Genomic DNA, 18,980 nt, shown 5'->3' on the forward strand with positions numbered 1-18,980 from the left:
ATCCTCCAATACAATTTCGGAAATGACAACCATATGAACCATGAATGGAAGTGTTTTGACAGATATTCCTCAAAGAAGGAGAATCCGTTTTTAGATGGTAAGCAATAATAGGATTTGGATAGTCAATACCCTAAGATTCTAAATCTTTCGAAAGATCAAATTGCAACATGTAGATGGTAAAATGCGATGTCACTTACTTTAACAAACCCTACGATTTGAGCTTCGAAGCGGGGTTCCCTGCATCAGATTATAAGAAATTATTATTATATTTCAGTAAGCATGTTATCTTTTTTTTAAGGAGGTAATAAAATATTAGTCTTTTGTTCTTTTTTATCTCTTTTTAGCTTGATTTATCTTAATGCAGATTTACTATATGATAATATGTTTATGCAGGGATGGGCAATATTGAAAGCGTCATTGGAGACCAAAGTTGTGCTGACTTTTGTCTTCCTAACTAGAACCATGAATTAAGATTTCTTAGCACTATTTTTGAAATCAAGGAAAGTTATTAAATAGATATTTGAAGACATTAGCTACGACAAGAGTTGTTGGATTGTAATTCCTTTGTACTTACTTATCAAATATTTGTATATATAGATATACTATGTATGAGTGTTTGTAATTAATAAAATCCTTTCTGTTTCTCTCTTTCTCTCTTTCGTTTGCTTTCTTCCCTTATTATCTCTCTATTTCTCTTAAATTGTTGGGTATGATTTCATTATCTAACTTGAGCTACTGTTACAATATATCTAAACATCTAAAGATCAAATCGAGTGCCCCAACAATACTAATTAATAGTTTGAATAAGCCTCTCCTCTCCACAAATATGATTTTATTTGGTTACTAACAATACTATGTACAGTGGAAAACCAAGAACTAGTGTCGATCGAGATACCCTTATATGTTTGGTGAAGAACAATTAACTGAATACGAAAAAGGTGCTACAAAAAAATTGCCGAATCTTGCACACACGCTCTGTAAGAGACATGAATCATTATGTTTCCTAGAGTACATCACAGTGGCTTAAAAGTACATCACCAATGACTTAAAACTACATCACCAATGATTTAAAAGTACATCACCAATTACAAATCTTTTGTTTTAGAATCTGAAACACATAAAGTAATAGCAACAACAAAGTTTGATAAACACAACTACAAGAAGGGAAATTTTTTTTTGATCTCAAATCTCATGCACAACTAAATTCCAAAAAGAAACACCCTGCATACATGAAATTCTCTGTATATATAATTTAGAGATTCTAAACTTGTAAAAGTCTAAATTTTTTTCCTTTCTTTACAAAAAATTTGGCAAATTTCTCCCAAATACATGAAGGTGTTCAAGTCACTCGCTCATCATCACCTTAGCATTCTTGAAACATAATTGTTTTGACCATCCGAAGTCATCCTTGAAGATCTTTTCTTAGGCTAGAATCCTATGAAGAAGTTCCTTTCCCCATAAACATTTTTGAGTACATCATTGCATAAATACCGCCATGAACAATATGAATATGCTCATATGATCTCCAATCTCCAACACATTTTGATTAGCTTTAGGTTGAAATTGATTATCTTTCCGGCTCTTGGATCACCACTTGACGCCAAAAGGTTAGAAAAAGTCGTAGCCTGCGAATGCAGATTATTAATGGTACAATAAACTATATTAATAAAAACACCTGCAATAAGACAATAAGGTAAGATATTAAGTATGGTTATTGTCTTGCCGACACTGAAACAAGGCACATACATAATTAATCTTTAAATATTGATCAAAGTAGGAAGAAGCAAGCACTCAAGTAACCAATAATTCTGAAAATAAGCATAGGTTGCAAATAGAACTTGTTGAAGTAGAAATTTCGAAAGGTCGAAAAACGTAAAGTGAAATAACACCGCATCGTTCCAAAGCTATTCTAAGGCAAAACTCCTTCCTGCATTCACAAAAAAAATTCTTCTGTATTTTGTTTCCTACTCAGCTATAATAAGTCAATCTGTACAAATACCAACACATCATATTTAGCTAGCTAAAAGCTAAAGACACACAGATGTGAAAGCCATATACCAATACATCACATGTACATCAAATCTTTACCACACATACATCATAGGTACACTATAAGTATATTGAATCTCATATATGAGAAATTTCAAATAACATTGAACCATTGTAATTTTCTGCAATAAAAGACTCAAAAGCACCTATATATTTTCTTATAGTGTTGCTCCATCGACAATTCAGTAATCCTAGGCACAAACTATAGTAAAAATCTAGAGCCACCAACCTCATGTTGAAGAATATTTCACCGCTGCCTTCACACAAACCTTTTCTTCTCCAAAATTAGAAACCTTTTTTTTAGCATTAACTTATTCATCTTGACTAACTTCTAGCCAAGATTTTGATATAGTATTAGTTACAGGGTAACTATTCTATCACTTAAGATGATCGATTGCAACTAGGGTAAGAAGAGTTGATTAGCTATGCATATGCATGCTACGTGGGAACTAAACAACCCCATACCTTTAATTCGGATCAGTCATTCCAATTTATATAATAGACCTGGAGTATTGATGACAGCCTAGGGTAGCAACAAATAAAGTTATATCCTTATTATGGGATTGAGACATCGCTTACTTCTATACGATGAATCAATATATAGGGATCCCATATATTTAAAGTTGTTAAAACTATAATGTTTCTCACACGATTTGATGCAGAGCAATAGGTAATGCAAACTTGGAGATTGGCCTTCAAATATCCCCAATTGCATATAAACAAACCGAGGACATCTCCATTAAGGATCATACGAGAATTCTTATTGATGTAATTTCATTCACTCAAATCTTAGAACATAAATGCTTGTCAATTCGAGAATTTGTTGGAGTTTCAGCTAATTCTTGGGAAAATATAGCTAGTCTGTATTGTTGTAAATTCTGTTCTGTGTTATTATATCATAGGGAGAACTTGTGCACCAAGAGATGCCCAATGCGAGGTTACAGAACACCAACAATTAACTCATATAAAAATATTATATCATTGCCAATAGGTCTGAATTAATTGGTTAATTATACACCAATCTTAGTTATTCTAGTCACTTAAAGTATATTGGTAGCTAGCTAGAGTTATTATAGTCCACCTGAATCCATTAAAAAAGAAAAAGAAAAAATAACAGTTTCATAAGATATGTGCAGCAACATTTTTCAGTAGCGATCTGCTTATCAAGCTTACATCCATTGATAAGATTCTAAAGAAAGAGACCTAGCATGTTATTCTGACTATTTCAAGAAAGGTTAGTAAGGAATTGAATTGCAAATATGGCACCAAGACTTAATTCGAAACTTGACTGACGAGGAGCAATAATTTTGTACTTAGAGCAATTAAAAAGGATGTGAGGCCAAAGTCATATAAATAAAGCCTACTTGCATCACAGAATTAAGAAATTCTTATCCATATCTGGATCTTATCTCATGAGCAGTGGCATCAATATTTGTGCTTCTACTTCAAAAACTCTTCCAGTGCTCTTTATCAAGTTGATGCAAATAACAACAACATAATAAGCTCAATAAGTTTACTCATAGGTAACATATTCTTGGATTGCAGAACTTATTCAAAAAAAGTGCACTCTAAATTCAAGGTTTAGCCCTTTCCCACTATTACAAGAGACACAACAGCTAGAAGCCTAGAACAATATGCCCATATTTTTTTTTGCTCCTGGTTAAACCATCTGGAGTCTCACAATCAGCAAAAAGAATGCATCATCCAACTAGTTTTTGTCGAATTTTTATTTTTATCTCAATATGACTGTCGAAACTTCCAACTTAAACAACCCTTTTTACCTTATCAATAATCTCAAGCTACTTATCAGAATATTATTAATAATCTATATTTACATTATCAATAATCTCAAGATACACATTAGTTATCCATAACTCATTATTAAATGATATAACTAATGGTGGCTGAATAATACATCACCAATGGCTTAAATGTACATCACCACTATCTTATAAGTACATCATCCATCACCACTAGCTTAAACATGGAGTCAAGCTAAAACACATAAACACCATATTACGCAACAAGTATGGAAGTTTAGAGCACTTCAACTTTTACCTTATAAAGTTCTAAATCCAAAATGAGATAAAATGAAAAACTAAAGCAAATAGGCAAACTTAGAATAATCACATTTTCATAGCTTAATTTCAAAATAACAACCTCAAATTATGAAATTGAAACCCTAAATTCTGAGATATAACTGAAAAATAGAGCCAAAAAAATACTAGTTTGAATCTTGTTCGAGCTTCAATGCAGAAGTTTGGATCTTGCCGAGCTTCAATTGAGGACGAAATTGCTAAATTGCTATAGTAAGTCGAGCTACTTGAATTTGTTTGAGCTTCAATGGAGGACGGAATTGTGGGTTTTTGCTATAGTAGGTGAAGCTACTGTATGTTAGGAAGTGATTTTTTTTTTTTGCGTTTAGTAAAATGTAATTGTGAGCCGTTTGATTAGAATGATCCAAGGGCAGAGGTTTATTCTCATATAACTAGGTATTCTCACATATACATGCTATTCTCACATGATTAAATCCATACTCTGGTCCAAGGGCGTCTTACAAAGCCTAACCAAAGGATCAGCCTCACATGCTCCCAAAGGACCCACCAGTTCCTTATTGAGACAAAACAACTTTACCATAAAAAGGGGACAACTTTCCTCATTACCAAGGTGTTCCCCAAAAGTGTTTCCTGTTTGGGAATCCCTCAACACTATAAATACCAACAATCTCATCAATGAACAGGTATTGAATTCCCACCTAACAAAACCAGAGCATCTCTCTCTCTAGACGCACTCACTTTCTCTTTCTAGCCTGTCATTAACTAGTTTTCCTTGTTTTCCAAGACTTCAATCGACAAGACTCGGGATTATATTCCAACTCGAGATTTGACTCTCACCCGTAATACATTACTGTTTTGACTAGTTTCTTACCCGAAACAGTTTGGTGCCGTATATGGGGATACTACATCTCAAAGTCACATATCGAGAGCAACATGGCACCCCAAAGGAAGACAATCTGAGCTTCTCTCTCGCGTCAACCTACACCGATTTAGTCCCAACAACCCCACGTGCTAGTCGAATCCTTGGCTATAGACGATGAAGGATCAACCCCCTAAAATGAAGAGCACTCCATCCCCTAGGAACCATCTCACTCGGCTCCCGTAACAATGGATGATATAGAAAGGATAACCTAGCAGCTGAACGCTAATTTGCAGCGAAGTTTACAGGAGCTCATAGAGCGAATCCCCCAACTAAATCAAGGGGCACCCTGAGAGATTACTCAGGCAGAAGAACGGGACATGAATGGTCTCATCGCTCACGTTCCTACCCGGGACGGCCAACGAGCGAGGAGAGAGATGTCCCGACAGGCTAACTCTGAAAGGACACTGAATTCGGACGACCGACGGATCATCGAGGAAAATCACAGGCGAAGGATGGAGCAGGATGATAATAAATTACTCAACAACAAAAGAAGAGCAGTCTGAGAAAAGACTCATCTAGAGGAACAAGCTCACTCTCGGATCCCCCAGAGGAGGAGAGAAGGATCCCCCCTCAGGTCCAAGAAGACAAGGGTCGAGGACGAAGGAGACTCCGGACACCCCCCGAAATAAGACTCCCGTCCTAATCAACCGAGGAGTACTCAACTTTATGACTCCTTTCAATCGGGAGATCATGGATGTCCCTAATTCGGGAAAAGTTTAAAGTACCTTCGATCGAGCCAATACTCGGGTAACAACAATCTTGAGGATCATATGGCGGCTTATAAAACCCAGATGAGTGTGCAAATTGGGTGCAATGCCTCTAGGTGTCGGTACTTCCCAACAACCCTCAAAGGATTGTCCCTCAGCTGGTTCTCGGGTCTCTTTCCTGGCGTTATCACCAACTTTTCAGTGTTAGAAGCATTGTTCCACCAACACTTCATCGTCGGACGCTGACATAAGAAGACAAGCATTCACTTAATGTATATCAAGCAGCATGAGCACGAAAGCCTAACTGACTATATCAAGAGGTTCAGTGAAGAGTTGTTGAAGATTTTTGATCTTCAAGATGGGGTGGCTTTCACCGCCTTAATGTCGGAACTCTGGCTTGGAAAGTTCAGATGGTCCCTGGTGGAGAATGAAGTCACCACCTTCACGAAAGCCATGAGTCGGGCTCAAAAGTTCATCAAGGCCTTAGACATTTGCAAGCCTGTCGGAGAGAAGTCAAAGAAGAGAAAGGAAGAAATCCCTTACCGGGAATCCAACAAGAGCGCAAAGAACAACCAACAACTTCTCTTGAGAGCTGCGGATAATGGCAATGATCCCCGTTTCAACAGAAACAGACACGAGATCTACCTTGACCTGAAACACAAGTCAGTATTGCCCATTCCTCCCCCATAAGAACCTCAAAGGAAAGGAGGGATCAGAGACTATGGTGTGAGTATCATCGGGAATGTGGCCATACCACAAAGGACTGTCGGGCACTGAAGAAGGCCTTAAATCACTTAGCCGATCAAGGAAAGTTGAATTGATACATCAAGCACTCACGAGATGAGAAGGGAACAAAAAATGACAGTGATAACACCGACGGATATGTCAGGTGATAGCAGGAGGCCATGGCTCGGGCGGCCCAATTGGTCGATCCTGCAAGGCTCGCCTTCAAGCAATGAAGAAGCATGTTTTAGAAATTGAGCGAGTGAAGGTGGGGTGTCCAGTTAACGTTTGGGGAGCCTGACCGGCACATTCATACCGACTCATCCACATCCCAAATCAGAATGAAGACAACTATCATATAATCTTGTACCGTGGTATGACGACCCCCTCGTGATAGAAATGAAAATCGCCAACTCCTAGGTTAAGAGGATCTTAGTCGATAGTGGTTTCTCAGTTTACATTAGTACCCTAGACTGTTTGCGCAAGCTTAAGTACACCGAGAAGGATGTTACCCGGACCAGCCAGCGACTAATAGGCTTTGAGGGGAGGATCTGTCTATCCTCTCGGGTTTGTGAAACTGGCGGTAATACTCGGGGGAGAGAGGGAAGGGAAGAAGCCTACTAGTAGACTATCTGGTGGTCGATACGCCGCTACCTTACAATGCCATCATGGGTAGGCCCACAATGAACAAGATCAAAGCGGCCATCTCGGTATACCAGCTACTCTTATAATACAAACACAGATGAAGGACAAGTCAAGAAAATATATGGGGACCAACAAACTGCCCGAGAGTGTTATACAAACAGTTTCAAAATGAATACATAGGAGGAACTTAATGAAAAGAAGAGGAAGAGAGAAGACCCTGTAGACACTCCACTGGTCTCGGGGTCTACATTTCTGAAAATCCGAAGTCGTAGAGCAACCCCAGTCGCTCAATGAGGATGAAGAAGTAGTGATCGACGAAGACCTCGGGCAGGTGTTGAGGATTGGCACAAGCCTCAGTCCCAAGATTAGGGAAAAACTCAGCAATACCTTGCAAGATTACAAAGATGTGTTTGCCTACTCCACCTCTGACATGCAGGGCCTGGACCCCAACTTTGCATCCCACGAGTTCAATATCAAAGAAGGATTCCGCCACATCAAGCAGAAACCAAGGCATCAAGGGCTTGAGAGGAATGTAGCAGCAGCTGCAGAAGTCAAGAAGTTGCTAGAGGCGTGAATCATTAAGGAGTGCTAATACACAGAGTGGCTGGCCAATGTGGTACTGGTAAAGAAGGATAGCGGAGCTTCGCGCATGTGTGTTGACTTCACTGACTTAAACAAAGCCCGTCTTAAAGATAATCAACCCCATCCAAATATTGACAGGCTAGTAGATTCAACCAACAGTCACAAGCTGCTCAGCTTTATGGATGCCAATGCAGGATACCATCAGATCCTGATGGCGGAAAAGGACCAAATACACACTACATTCTTTACAGCTATTACTACAAAATGATGTCCTTCGGGCTAAAAAACGTAGGAGCTACCTACCAACAAACAATCACCAAGGTCTTTGAGGAGCAACTCAGGAGAAACATACAAGTATACGTGGACGACATGACTGTCAAGAGGAAGAGGAGTGTGGACCACATCAGGGATCTGGCAAAAACTCTAAACACCCTACGACGCCATGGCATGAAGCTGAATCCGAAGAAATGTGTGTTCGGGGTGAAAGGGGGGAAGTGCCTCGGGTTCCTGGTGGATGAGAGGGGAATTGAGGCAATCCCCGACAAAATCAATGCAATTTTGAACATGCCCTCTCCAAGAAATGTAAAAGAAGTTAAGAGGCTCACATGGTGCCTAGTAGTGTTGGGCCGCTTCCTATCCTGCTCAGCGGACAAGAGCCTACTTTTCTTCAGAGTGCTCAAGAGGAACGAGTTTGATTGGATAACGAGGCGGAGCAATCTTTCCAACAGCCGAAACAACACTTGGCGACCTTACCCAAGCTCATATCCCCCTTGCCGAGGGAAAACACTCTACATTTATCTATCGGTCTCAGAATATGCTCTCAGCTTCGTGCTTGTGGCAGAGAGAGAAGAGACTCAACACCCGGTTTATTTCATCAATCATGCATACTGAGGGGATGAAGCTCCATATAGCCAGACGGAGAAAATAGTTTTTCCGTTAGTAATGGCAAGTCGAAAGTCGAAACCATACTTCCAAGCACACCCCATCAAGGTTCTCATCGGACAGCCTATCAGGAAAATGATCGAAAACAAGAATCACTCAACGCAGCTGACCGAATCGGTGGATCAATTAGCGGATTTCGGACTAAAGTATGAGCCTCGAAGAGCAATCAAGGCCCAGGCCTTAGCATATTTCATTAGTGAATGGAGCTCCCGACCCATTGATAGAGAAGAGATAGTATCGTGGGAACTACAAGTAGTCGGCTCTGCCACCAAATCGGGGAGTGGTGCCAGACTGGTAATCACCCCCCACTCGGGGATAAGATGGAATACGCAGTAAAATTCAACATTCTGGCCTCTAACATTGAGGCGGAATACGAAGCCCTAATCCTCAGTCTCTAGATCTGTATCAACTTGGGAGCCTAGGCAATAATGGCCAAATTCGATTTGCAACTTATAATGGGGTACGTCTAAGCGGAGTACGAGGCTAAGGAGGATAATATGAGGATGTACCTCAATAAGAAACAGATCTCATCAGGCAGATGTCCTCATTCAACATTCATCACTTCTCGAGATCGAAAAATTAGCAAGCAAATGCGTTGGCTCGTATGACAAGCTTGGCGGAAGGATTCACGCCACGAACCATCATCTGGGAAGTCCTAGAACAACCGAGCATTAAATCACTCCAAATCCACACTTTAAATAGAAAAAATACCTGGATGGAGGAAATCATAAGCTACCTACGGGACAACACGCTACCCCTGAGAGAGAAGGAAGCAGAAGCCTTAAAGAAGAAGTCGGGACGGTTCATTTGACATGAAGGGAACTTTTACAAAAAGTCCTACACTCACCCTTTGTTGAAGTGTGTTACATCCTTTGAAGGTATTACTGGCCTACGCTCAAGGAAGATGCCATTGAGTTATTAAAGAAGTGTCCGAATTGCCAACTCCACGGAGATATTCCTTGGGCCCCGACCAACCCCATTACAATAACCATACAAGAAGTTTTACGTTTTGATAAGTGGGGGATGGATTTAATAGGACCCTTTCCCGCAACATCGGGGCAAAGGAGGTTCCTACTTGTAGCCATCGACTACTTCACCAAATCGGTAGAAGCAGAACCACTTGCCTCCATCACCAACAAATAAGTTCAGAAATTCATATGGAAGAACATAATCACTCGTCTCGTTATTCCGAGGACACTCATCTCGGGTAACGGGAGATAATTCAATAGCGGGTTAACACGGGAGTATTGTTCTAGATTCGGGATTCATAGGTTGTCAGCAGTTTCTCGAACGCAGACAAATGGTCAAGCAGAGGCTGCAAACAAAGTATTGCATAATGGGATTAAGAAACCATTGGAGGGGGCCAAAGGGTCCAGGATTGACGACCTCCTGAGAGTACTCTGGTCAGCAGGAACCATAGTGAAAAAGACCACGAGACATTTGCCTTTCAACCTAGTCTATGGTAGCGAGGCTGTCCTACTGGTTGAAGTTGGGATACCTTCCGCGAGGATGATTTTCTACGAGCACGACACGAACGAGGAGGAAAAGAGGGTGAACCTTGATCTACTACCTGAATCAAGAGGCAATATCCTGCTTAGATCAATCCCCAACAAGCAACGAGTGTTCAGACAATTCAACCTTCGGGTGAAGGCCAGACCCATTCATATTGGCGACTGGATAGTTATAAAGGTCGAAGCAACAGGACTGGCGCATGTAAAGCGAAAGCTCGGGACAAAGCGGGAAGGACCTTACAAAGTCATATAGGTGATCAAACCGGGAACATACCAACTAGAATCTCTAGAAGGAACCCCGCTAGTCAGGCCTCGAAATGCAGACAAAATGAAGAGATACTTCAACTAAACAACTCTAATGTAACTTGGCCACACTTGAGCCATCATTTGTGTTAGGCCACATTTGAGCAACACTTAGTTAACCACAACTTGGGCTAACCTGCTATTCCTTATTAGAGGTGGCGGAATATTTTGTAAACCTGGCCACACTTGAGCCTACGATTTATTTTTAACATCACAACTCGGGCAACCTGCAGTACTCATTAGAGTTTGACACTATTACAATAAGTAATGAATAAGTTGGTTTATGTTATAGTTGCATCAAATGAAATAAACACACTATTACTCGGGAATTATTCTCAGGGAAATTTCATCCAAAATAATATAATTATCATTGAATAATATAATAAAAAGTACAACCTAAAAGACCTCAGGGAACAGAACTCCCGGAGTATGAAATTTAAGTACAAAAGAAGAGAGGGATCTAAGCAGCCAGAGCCTTGTCGGGGGAGTTATCAATACTACCCGTACCATCTTCATCTTTGAAGCTTTTCCTCGACCGATGAACTTTGGGGTAAGCTCCTTAAGTAGGAGTAATAGTAGGACTCGGGGTAGCGATACCAGAAACAGAAGTCCGAGGGTTTGGCTACCCCGCATCTACATTGGCTGACTAGGGGATGGCACCAGAAGCTTTAGAGGTAGAAGTTTGGGCTACCTCTTCCTTCTTGGCTGAATCCTTCTTCTGGTACACCTCTTTCTTTTTCTCCTCAGCAACACGACGGTCGAACTCAGATTCGACGTCGTTCCAATTAAGAGAGGAGTCGGGACCAATAAGGATTCCCTTGAGGCGCTCCTTTGTCTCCCTAACAGCCATGTGGTAGGAGTTGGTGGCCATTTTGCTAATGAAAGCCAACCCCTCGGGAATCCTCCAAGGACAGCGATTCCTCCGACTGCCCTTTCTTGAGTTGGGAGCAGGCCTTTTGCAGCTTGTGCCTCAAGCCTTTGGCCCTCTTTTCAGCATCGAAAAGTCAAACCTTCAGATCCTCGACCCTCTTCTGAGAAGCATTATGCTTAATGAGGACGGCATCAAGGTCGACCCTGATCTTCTTATTGGACTTCTTCAGCCATTCACCTCGTTCACCATCGTCCGAGCTTTCTCAAAAGTCTCCTTTTGATCATTAAGCTCGGTGTTGAGCTTAACGATTTCAGCCTCGTGGTCAGAGACCTGGTTGGTCAGCCTATCCACCTCCTTGGTGAAGACAACAACACCCTCCTCAAACTGAGTTCGGTGGTTGAGGACGGAGTTCATGCGAATGAAGGTCTAGAAACATAAATTAAGCACGTTAGAAATATACAAAAATACTGGATAGAAATATAGTCATACCTGATCACTTACCTCAAGCCAAGGCTCGTAAAGAGCGCTAACTTTCCCGTCGCCTAGGGCCGGAAGGGACTCATCATCAACGTTGGTATAGATCGCCTTAACAACGTTCTTTACCCTTGCCAGCTTCCGAGGCCTAGTGATAGAAGTAAAGGGCACGTTGGACCCAATCTGGTCCTCCCGGGATCACTTCTGGAGAGGCTCCTCGAAAGCGATCAATTGATCATCGAGCTCGACCTCGGGTTTCCTCTTGCTGTCGGAGGAAACACCCGAAGAGGCCCTCTCCGAGGCCTTAAACACAACTTTTTTTGATGGCCTGCGCCTTCTCCATGTTTCCCTTTAACTCCGGGAGCGGACGTGAGGCCTTTTGGCCTTCTTGGTGTTGGTGTCCTAAAGACAAAAAGGAAGAGAAATGTTAACACAAGGCGGGATCCAATGGAGGTGTTTATCCAAGAAATATGACATACCTTCGGAGGCGGGGGTTCGATATGGTCTTTGCATCGAGTTCGACCATGAGTTTGGCAGCCAAAGCAGCACTGTCGATAAACCTTTCCGCCATCGTTGGGTCAAGTCGGTGTCGGGCAAGAGATGAAACAACGAAAATGTCAAAATTTTAGTATTAAAGTAAATCCATACATATTTGATAAGGAAATTACCCTTATTGCAGCTACGACTGAATCCCACTGCTGCTAGGAACATCTCGTTTCGCATCTCATAGCGAGTGGGCAACCAGTTCGAGGGAACATAAGCAAGGTCCCTTGCTGCTGTCCTCGGGGTTGTGGAAAGATCGATTCCCACTACCGCTTCCTCCTGAGACATCTCAGGGACCGTCTGGTTAAGTCGAAATTGAGGCCCATCCTCGGGAGGAAGAATAGGGATCCTCCATTGACTACTTGTGTAGATATGGTAGAACGTCCGCCTGAACCCTTTCTTATTGGAGGTTGCGTCCCGGACCACCTTATAGCCCGCTCAAGACTAGAAGCAAAACCATCCCGGACCATGGACATCAGCCAGGCCAAGCATAAGGGTAAAAAGGTTACGCCACATGCGCATGCTCGGGGAGACACCGAGAAGCTTGCAAAAAGATATAAACCCGTTTATGGTCAACCAACTATTGGGAAGTAGGTTGGTAAGTATCAATTGGTAGGGGTTCAAGAGGTCCTTGATGAAGGGGTGCAAGGGAAACCTGAGGCCCATTTGCATGCTCTAATGGTATACATACACACACCTTACATGAGTGGTCAACACCGACTCAATATGCTTGGACCTGACGGCGAAGAAAGGGTCCTGGATCCAAAACTTGGTCCCTATATATTTAGCATTCCGCTCCATGTAATTTATAAAAATGACGTCGGGATAATAAGAATGGGGACCACCCTCGAGGTCTAAAGGAGGGAACTCTTGGCCAGAGATAGTCGGGACTTTGTCCTCTGCCTCCTCTGACACCATGACCACCATGTCCAAAAGGAGCCAGTCCAGATAGCTAGAGTTACAGGGCCTATGGGCTACATAAATCTCCCAAGTACCGGGAACCACCCTCTTATCCTCTTTGCTTAATGAGTCTAAGGGGGCTAGGCAAAGGAACTACCTCGGGAATCAAAGAAGGGTCCTCGCATGATACCTGAGTGCTAACCAAAAACCCATCAATCCCGCGAATCTCTTAGGATAATTTATGAGGTGGGGAGGCGGGATCATGGGGATCAGACTCGGGATCCATCCTAAAAGCCTACTGTAAATATGAAATATGGAAATCAAATTATTTTCTAAGGAAGAGCGTACCTTCTCAAAAAGTCACAGTCGGGAATGAACTGATATGGGCATTTAGAGGACTTGAGATCAGAGCAAAGAAAGAACAGGAAAGTGTAGAGAGAGAATGGGGAGGTATAGTAGAGAGAGAAATCACAAATGAGTGGAAGTAATGAAATGAAGCTTCTCTCCCTCTATATATAAGTACTCCCCCCATCTCTACGTTACGACAACCCCTGGACCACCTTGAACGGGCTTTAAAAATTTTGGGCTACAAAGCGAGAGGCCCTTGGGACACAGCCTCAAGCTTAAAGCCCAATTATCCCCAAGGACCAACGTCAAACGGTCAATTGTCAAAGGTCAACGATCAAAGATCAATGACCATGGTCAACGGTCAAAGGTCAATAATCAATCACTTAACACCGACCAAATATTTTGACTATCTCCAATTCTTCCCGAGTACAACATTAGTCAGAACTAAAGAAACAATAACCCGTTTATCCATGTCGGGGTTGCAACCATGGAAGCACATAAATATCCAACTTGGGATCCTCATAAGAAGGGCTCATAATCTCTCGAGTTGGATCATCATCACTTGGCTAGTCCAAAGGGCTCAACACTTAGCCAAAGAATGACTAAGTACCATCACGCCCAACTCGGGATCCTCATAGGAAGGGCTCATTAGCCTCCGAGTTGGATCATCAACACTTGGCCAGTCCAAGGGGCTTAGTACTTAGCCAAAGAAGGGCTAACTACCATCATACCCAACTCGGGATCCTCAAAGGAAGGGCTCATCAACCCCGGAGATGGATCATCACCACTTGGCCAGTCCAAGGGGCTCAATACTTAGCCAAAGAATGGCTAAGTACCATCATACCCAACTTGGATCCTCCTAGAAAGGGCTCATTAGCCCCTGAGTTGGATCATCACCACTTGGCTAGTCCAAGAGGCTCAGTACTTAGCCAAAAAATGACTAAGCACCATCACACCCAACTCGGGATCCTCATAAGAAGGGCTCATTATCCCCCGAGTTGGATCATCACCACTTGGCCAGTCCAAGAGGCTCAGTACTAACCAAAGATGGCTAATCATATCAATACCCTTACACACTCGGGGTTGTTTTGGGCGGGACTACCAAAGACCATCTCGGGGATGATTTAAGCGCACTCCTGGGGAAGGATTATTCCTTTATCTCGGGATTGCTTAGGGTCTGCTCCCGGGAAGAATGGTGTCCTTTATCGGGGTCACATAGGTCCTGGCCCCCAAAGCACTATTTCGGGGCTCATTTAAGCGCACTCCCCGGGAAAGAATTTTCCCTTCTCTCGGGATTGCTCAGGGTCAACTCTTGGGAATAAGGGTGTTCTCTCTCTCGGGGTCACGCATGCTCTGGCCCCCAAAGCACTATCTTAGGATTCATTCAAGCGCGCCCTCGGGGAAGGATTTTTCCCTTCTCTCGGGATTTTCTAGGGTCAGACCCTCCAGGGGGTTATCTCGGGATCCACCCGGTTTTCAAGGATCATACACTACTTGAAAATTGCGCTGAACAACAGCCCTGGACAAGAAGTGTCGTCTCACAGTCAGTTATCCAGCGTGGGGCTAATTATTTAGATCCATACTCTAGTCCAAGGGTGTCTTACAAATCCCATCCAGAGGATCAGCCTCACATGCTCCCAAAGGGCCCACCAGCTCCTTGAGATAGAAAACATCTTTACCATAAAAAGGGAACAACTTTCCTCATTAACAAGGTGTCCCCCAAAAGGGTTTCTTGTTTGGAAATCCCCCCAACACTATAAATACCAACAATCTCATCAATGAACAAGTATTGAATTCTCACCCAACAGAGCTAGAGGATCTCTCTCTAGAATCAATCACTTTCTCTCTCTATCCTGTCACTGACTTGAGCGTCGGAGGGGCTTTCCCGAAAAAATCCCCAGGCTAGTTTTCCTTGTTTTGCAGGACTTCAAGCGACAAGACTCGGGATTATATTCCAACTCGGGATATGACTCTCACCCGTAATACATTACTGTTTTGACTAGTTTTTTAGCCGAAACATTTCTAAATTGATATATTTTTTTGTATCATTTTATAAAATTTTGCCTTGAATGATACATTAGATATTTGTTCTTTTTATTTTCTTTGCAGATATGTTGTCAAAGTTCATAGTACTATTCACAACTTAATTGATTTTTTTTATCAAAGCATATTAAAGATAAGCAAAGGACTGATGTGATATTGATTTGTTTTGGAGGTATGCTAAATATGAGAGCTCGCGAGATAAAAAAAATGGTTTGTTTGAGTTTTTCCTTAGGAATTGTAACACAACGGGTCATATTTTGAACTTACTAGTGGGAAATAGTTTTATGTTATAGCTAAGGATTTTGCTCATTTCCTTAGTATCCCTGATATTTCTTTTAGACGTGTTGAGTGTATATCCAAGATTAAGAAGGTTAGAAATTCTAATCAGGATGTGGTAATGAAGTGGAATCCTTTTCTTGGGTTAGGGGAGAAAAATTCTATGTATTTGATATGTGAGGTACTTTTAAATAAATTTGGAGAGGATAAGGATTGTGGTGATTTATTTAAAATGATAATTGCCTTTCTTATAGTTTTCTTATTTATTTGTTCTATTGTTAATCATTTATTGAAATTGAATATAGTAAAGTAATTGGAGGATGTATATAGGATTAAGGATTTTGATTGACTCGATATATATTAGATTATCTTTGCACTTCAATTACTTTATATCAAAATAGTGATTGAAATTATGTAACTGGATGTATAGCTGGACTTTTGATTTCCTACACTCATAAAATTTAGTTTGGTGAACCTGTGTTAGAAGTATGATCAACAAGAAAACCGGATATACCACCCCAAGGCACGGAAAGTTACGCTTTTCGATTAGTTTAATTTTGCCCCTATAGGATCAACGGGTTAACATGAAATAACTAATGAGATACAATGGAGTAAACAATTCACAAGATGATCTTCTATATGAATCAACAAGAACTTTTGTGTTTGTTGTTTGTGAAGAATACTAGAGAGAAAATAAAGAAGTTTCTCTCAAGCAAAGCAAGTTTTTAAGGACATGAAAAACTGATTTTCTTTTTCCACCCCTTTATATGAATGATAAAGGTATTATATAAATATTACCCTCTTAGATTAGAGTAGTAATTGCCTTAATATCCTCTTAATCCTCTGATTAATATTTCCAATCATCATTAAAAGGATAACGTACACAATACAACATTTACCAACCGTTTACGCAAAATTTCACGCTCCGAAACAGTATGCACATCACGACCCGCGATACAGATCGCGAGCCACGACAGCGCGCTGGTCGTGACCCGAGACGGGTGGCACGACCAGTGACAACACCCTAGTCGTGACCTACGACGGATGTCGCGACCAATGATGAACTTCCCGTTTCGCTTGATGGTTTCACGTGTTTTGCGTCTTCTAATCTTAGCATACTAGACCTCCGCCTCTTCTAGTCTAGAACCATACGAACTTATAAAACCCTTTACTCTATAAGTGTTCCAATAATCCTCCTCCTATTTATAGGATAATTTTTAAAGGTTGTCCAACTTGCTATAAATCACAAACAATACATGCTCATGCATCATGGAAATATCTTACGATTGAATCTCCACTTAGTAAAAGTAACTTTACAATAATTGGCAGCGAGGACGGGCATATTGAGCTTCTTGGGGAGCACGGCCTTTGAGATCCTCTCTACGAACGGTGATGCCGCATAATATCAGGATGCTCCACGATGCTTGGTGTTGGAGCTCCAGGGAGCTGAGACATGAGCTTCATTAGACGCTTGTTCTGCCTCCCGATCAGGATCAGGCGCTTTTCCATGAAACCTTCTTCTCCTTCGCCAGGATTCCTTTCTACGTCATTCGAGGGCTCTTCGTCCTCGGGCTCCACATCATCTTCGGATTTGGCACCATCTGAATCAGAATAATTTTACATAAGAGGGATGTCATCCATATTGGCACGACGCTGGGCCTTTGAGGCTTTGGATGTCCCTAACGCCTCTTGCAGCTTTTGAAGCTTTTCCTGCGACTATGAGAAGTCAGAGGATAGACGCTCATTTTTTTTTTTTTTGGTGAACAAAGCAACCATCTTACATTACCATATTAATAATAGTCTTACAATCATGCCGACACACATCCATACAATAACTAGGGGGAGTGGGAAAGCTCCTAGTTACATTCAAAGTACCATCATCCTTCCTACAGTTTTTAGCTATTACATCAGCCGTTGCATTAAACCTCCTGATGCAGTAGTCAATCCTCGCTCCCGGGATCTGTTTCCATAACTTTCTGCAAAGGTACAACATACTCGTATATTTGTTAATGTTAATGTTAGGGCATTTTAAAAGATTAACCGCTACTTGACAATCGGAATATAATATAACATTCTTGTACTTATGACAAATAGCAATAGATAACCCAAGATAGATGGCCATCATTTCCGATAATAGAGGATCTAGAGCGAAGGACCTTCTGCTGAATCCCAAGACCCACTTCCCTAGCCCATCCCGGACCACCCCCCAGCCCAATTGGAGTACACTTACTAGAAAAGGCAGCATCCACATGGATAGCGGTATCGAAGAGGTTCAAGTCACTAGCTATTTGGAAAGGGGTTCTTGGAGAGGGGAGATCATTTGATATTCTTAACCATTCAGTGATGGCTATTAACGCTTTTTGGAGGATTTGCTTAGCGTCCGTGGGACGCCCTTTGTTAAAGCTACAGAAATTTCGGTCTTTCCAAATCTCATAACAGATATACGGGAATAGTTGGGCCCACTCAATCCCTTGCATCTGAGGCTCCATGCACATATTTGCTTTTACCCAGTCTTGAATGGGGCCACTTCTAGGTATCTGGGATATCTGGCAGTTCCAAACCGGGACAGAGAAGATGCAGTCCCGGATAATATGAATGGAGTTTTCGTACGGATGTTTGCAATGGGGGCAGGTTGAGTTGGGAGTGATTTTCCTTAATGCTAAAAGAGCCTTGTGTGGGATACGATCACAACATAGAAGCCAATGAAAAAACTTTATTTTTGGTTCAATTCTACTCTTCCAAAGCCAATTAAAGTCCACCGGGGGCCGAGCTATAAGATGCGCATACACTTTAGCCAACGAAAAGCCGGAATGATCCACAAAGGTTGGTACAAGGAAGTCCTCTAGGTCGCTATCTGGGACAGGGAGGCTTAAAATTCTCTCTCTAACAAAGTCAGGCAGTTCAATAGAGTTTGTACTAAAATCCCACTGTCCCCCTATTACCAAGTCTTTTACCTTTCTTTCCTCCTCCTCATCATCTCTCAATGGTCCCTGAATGAAATCTCTGATAGGTCCAATACCCAACCAATTATCCCTCCAGAATCTTACACGGTCGCCATTTCCTACAGTCCACACACTATTACTC

The 18,980-nt window shown here is 41.8% G+C and overlaps 1 long non-coding RNA gene across 1 annotated transcript; it reads right to left on the reverse strand.

Annotated features, from left to right (window-relative positions):
* Nucleotides 1-1,226: 1,226 nt before the first annotated feature.
* LOC125493266 (uncharacterized) lies at nucleotides 1,227-4,564 on the reverse strand. Its single transcript, XR_007269774.2, has 2 exons — nucleotides 4,275-4,564; nucleotides 1,227-1,675 (listed from the first exon to the last, which is right to left on the reverse strand). It is a non-coding gene; the product is annotated as an uncharacterized LOC125493266 (long non-coding RNA).
* Nucleotides 4,565-18,980: the final 14,416 nt, after the last annotated feature.

Source organism: Beta vulgaris, chromosome 9 (assembly GCF_026745355.1).
Source record: "Beta vulgaris subsp. vulgaris cultivar EL10 chromosome 9, EL10.2, whole genome shotgun sequence".
Lineage (NCBI taxonomy): Eukaryota > Viridiplantae > Streptophyta > Magnoliopsida > Caryophyllales > Amaranthaceae > Beta > Beta vulgaris.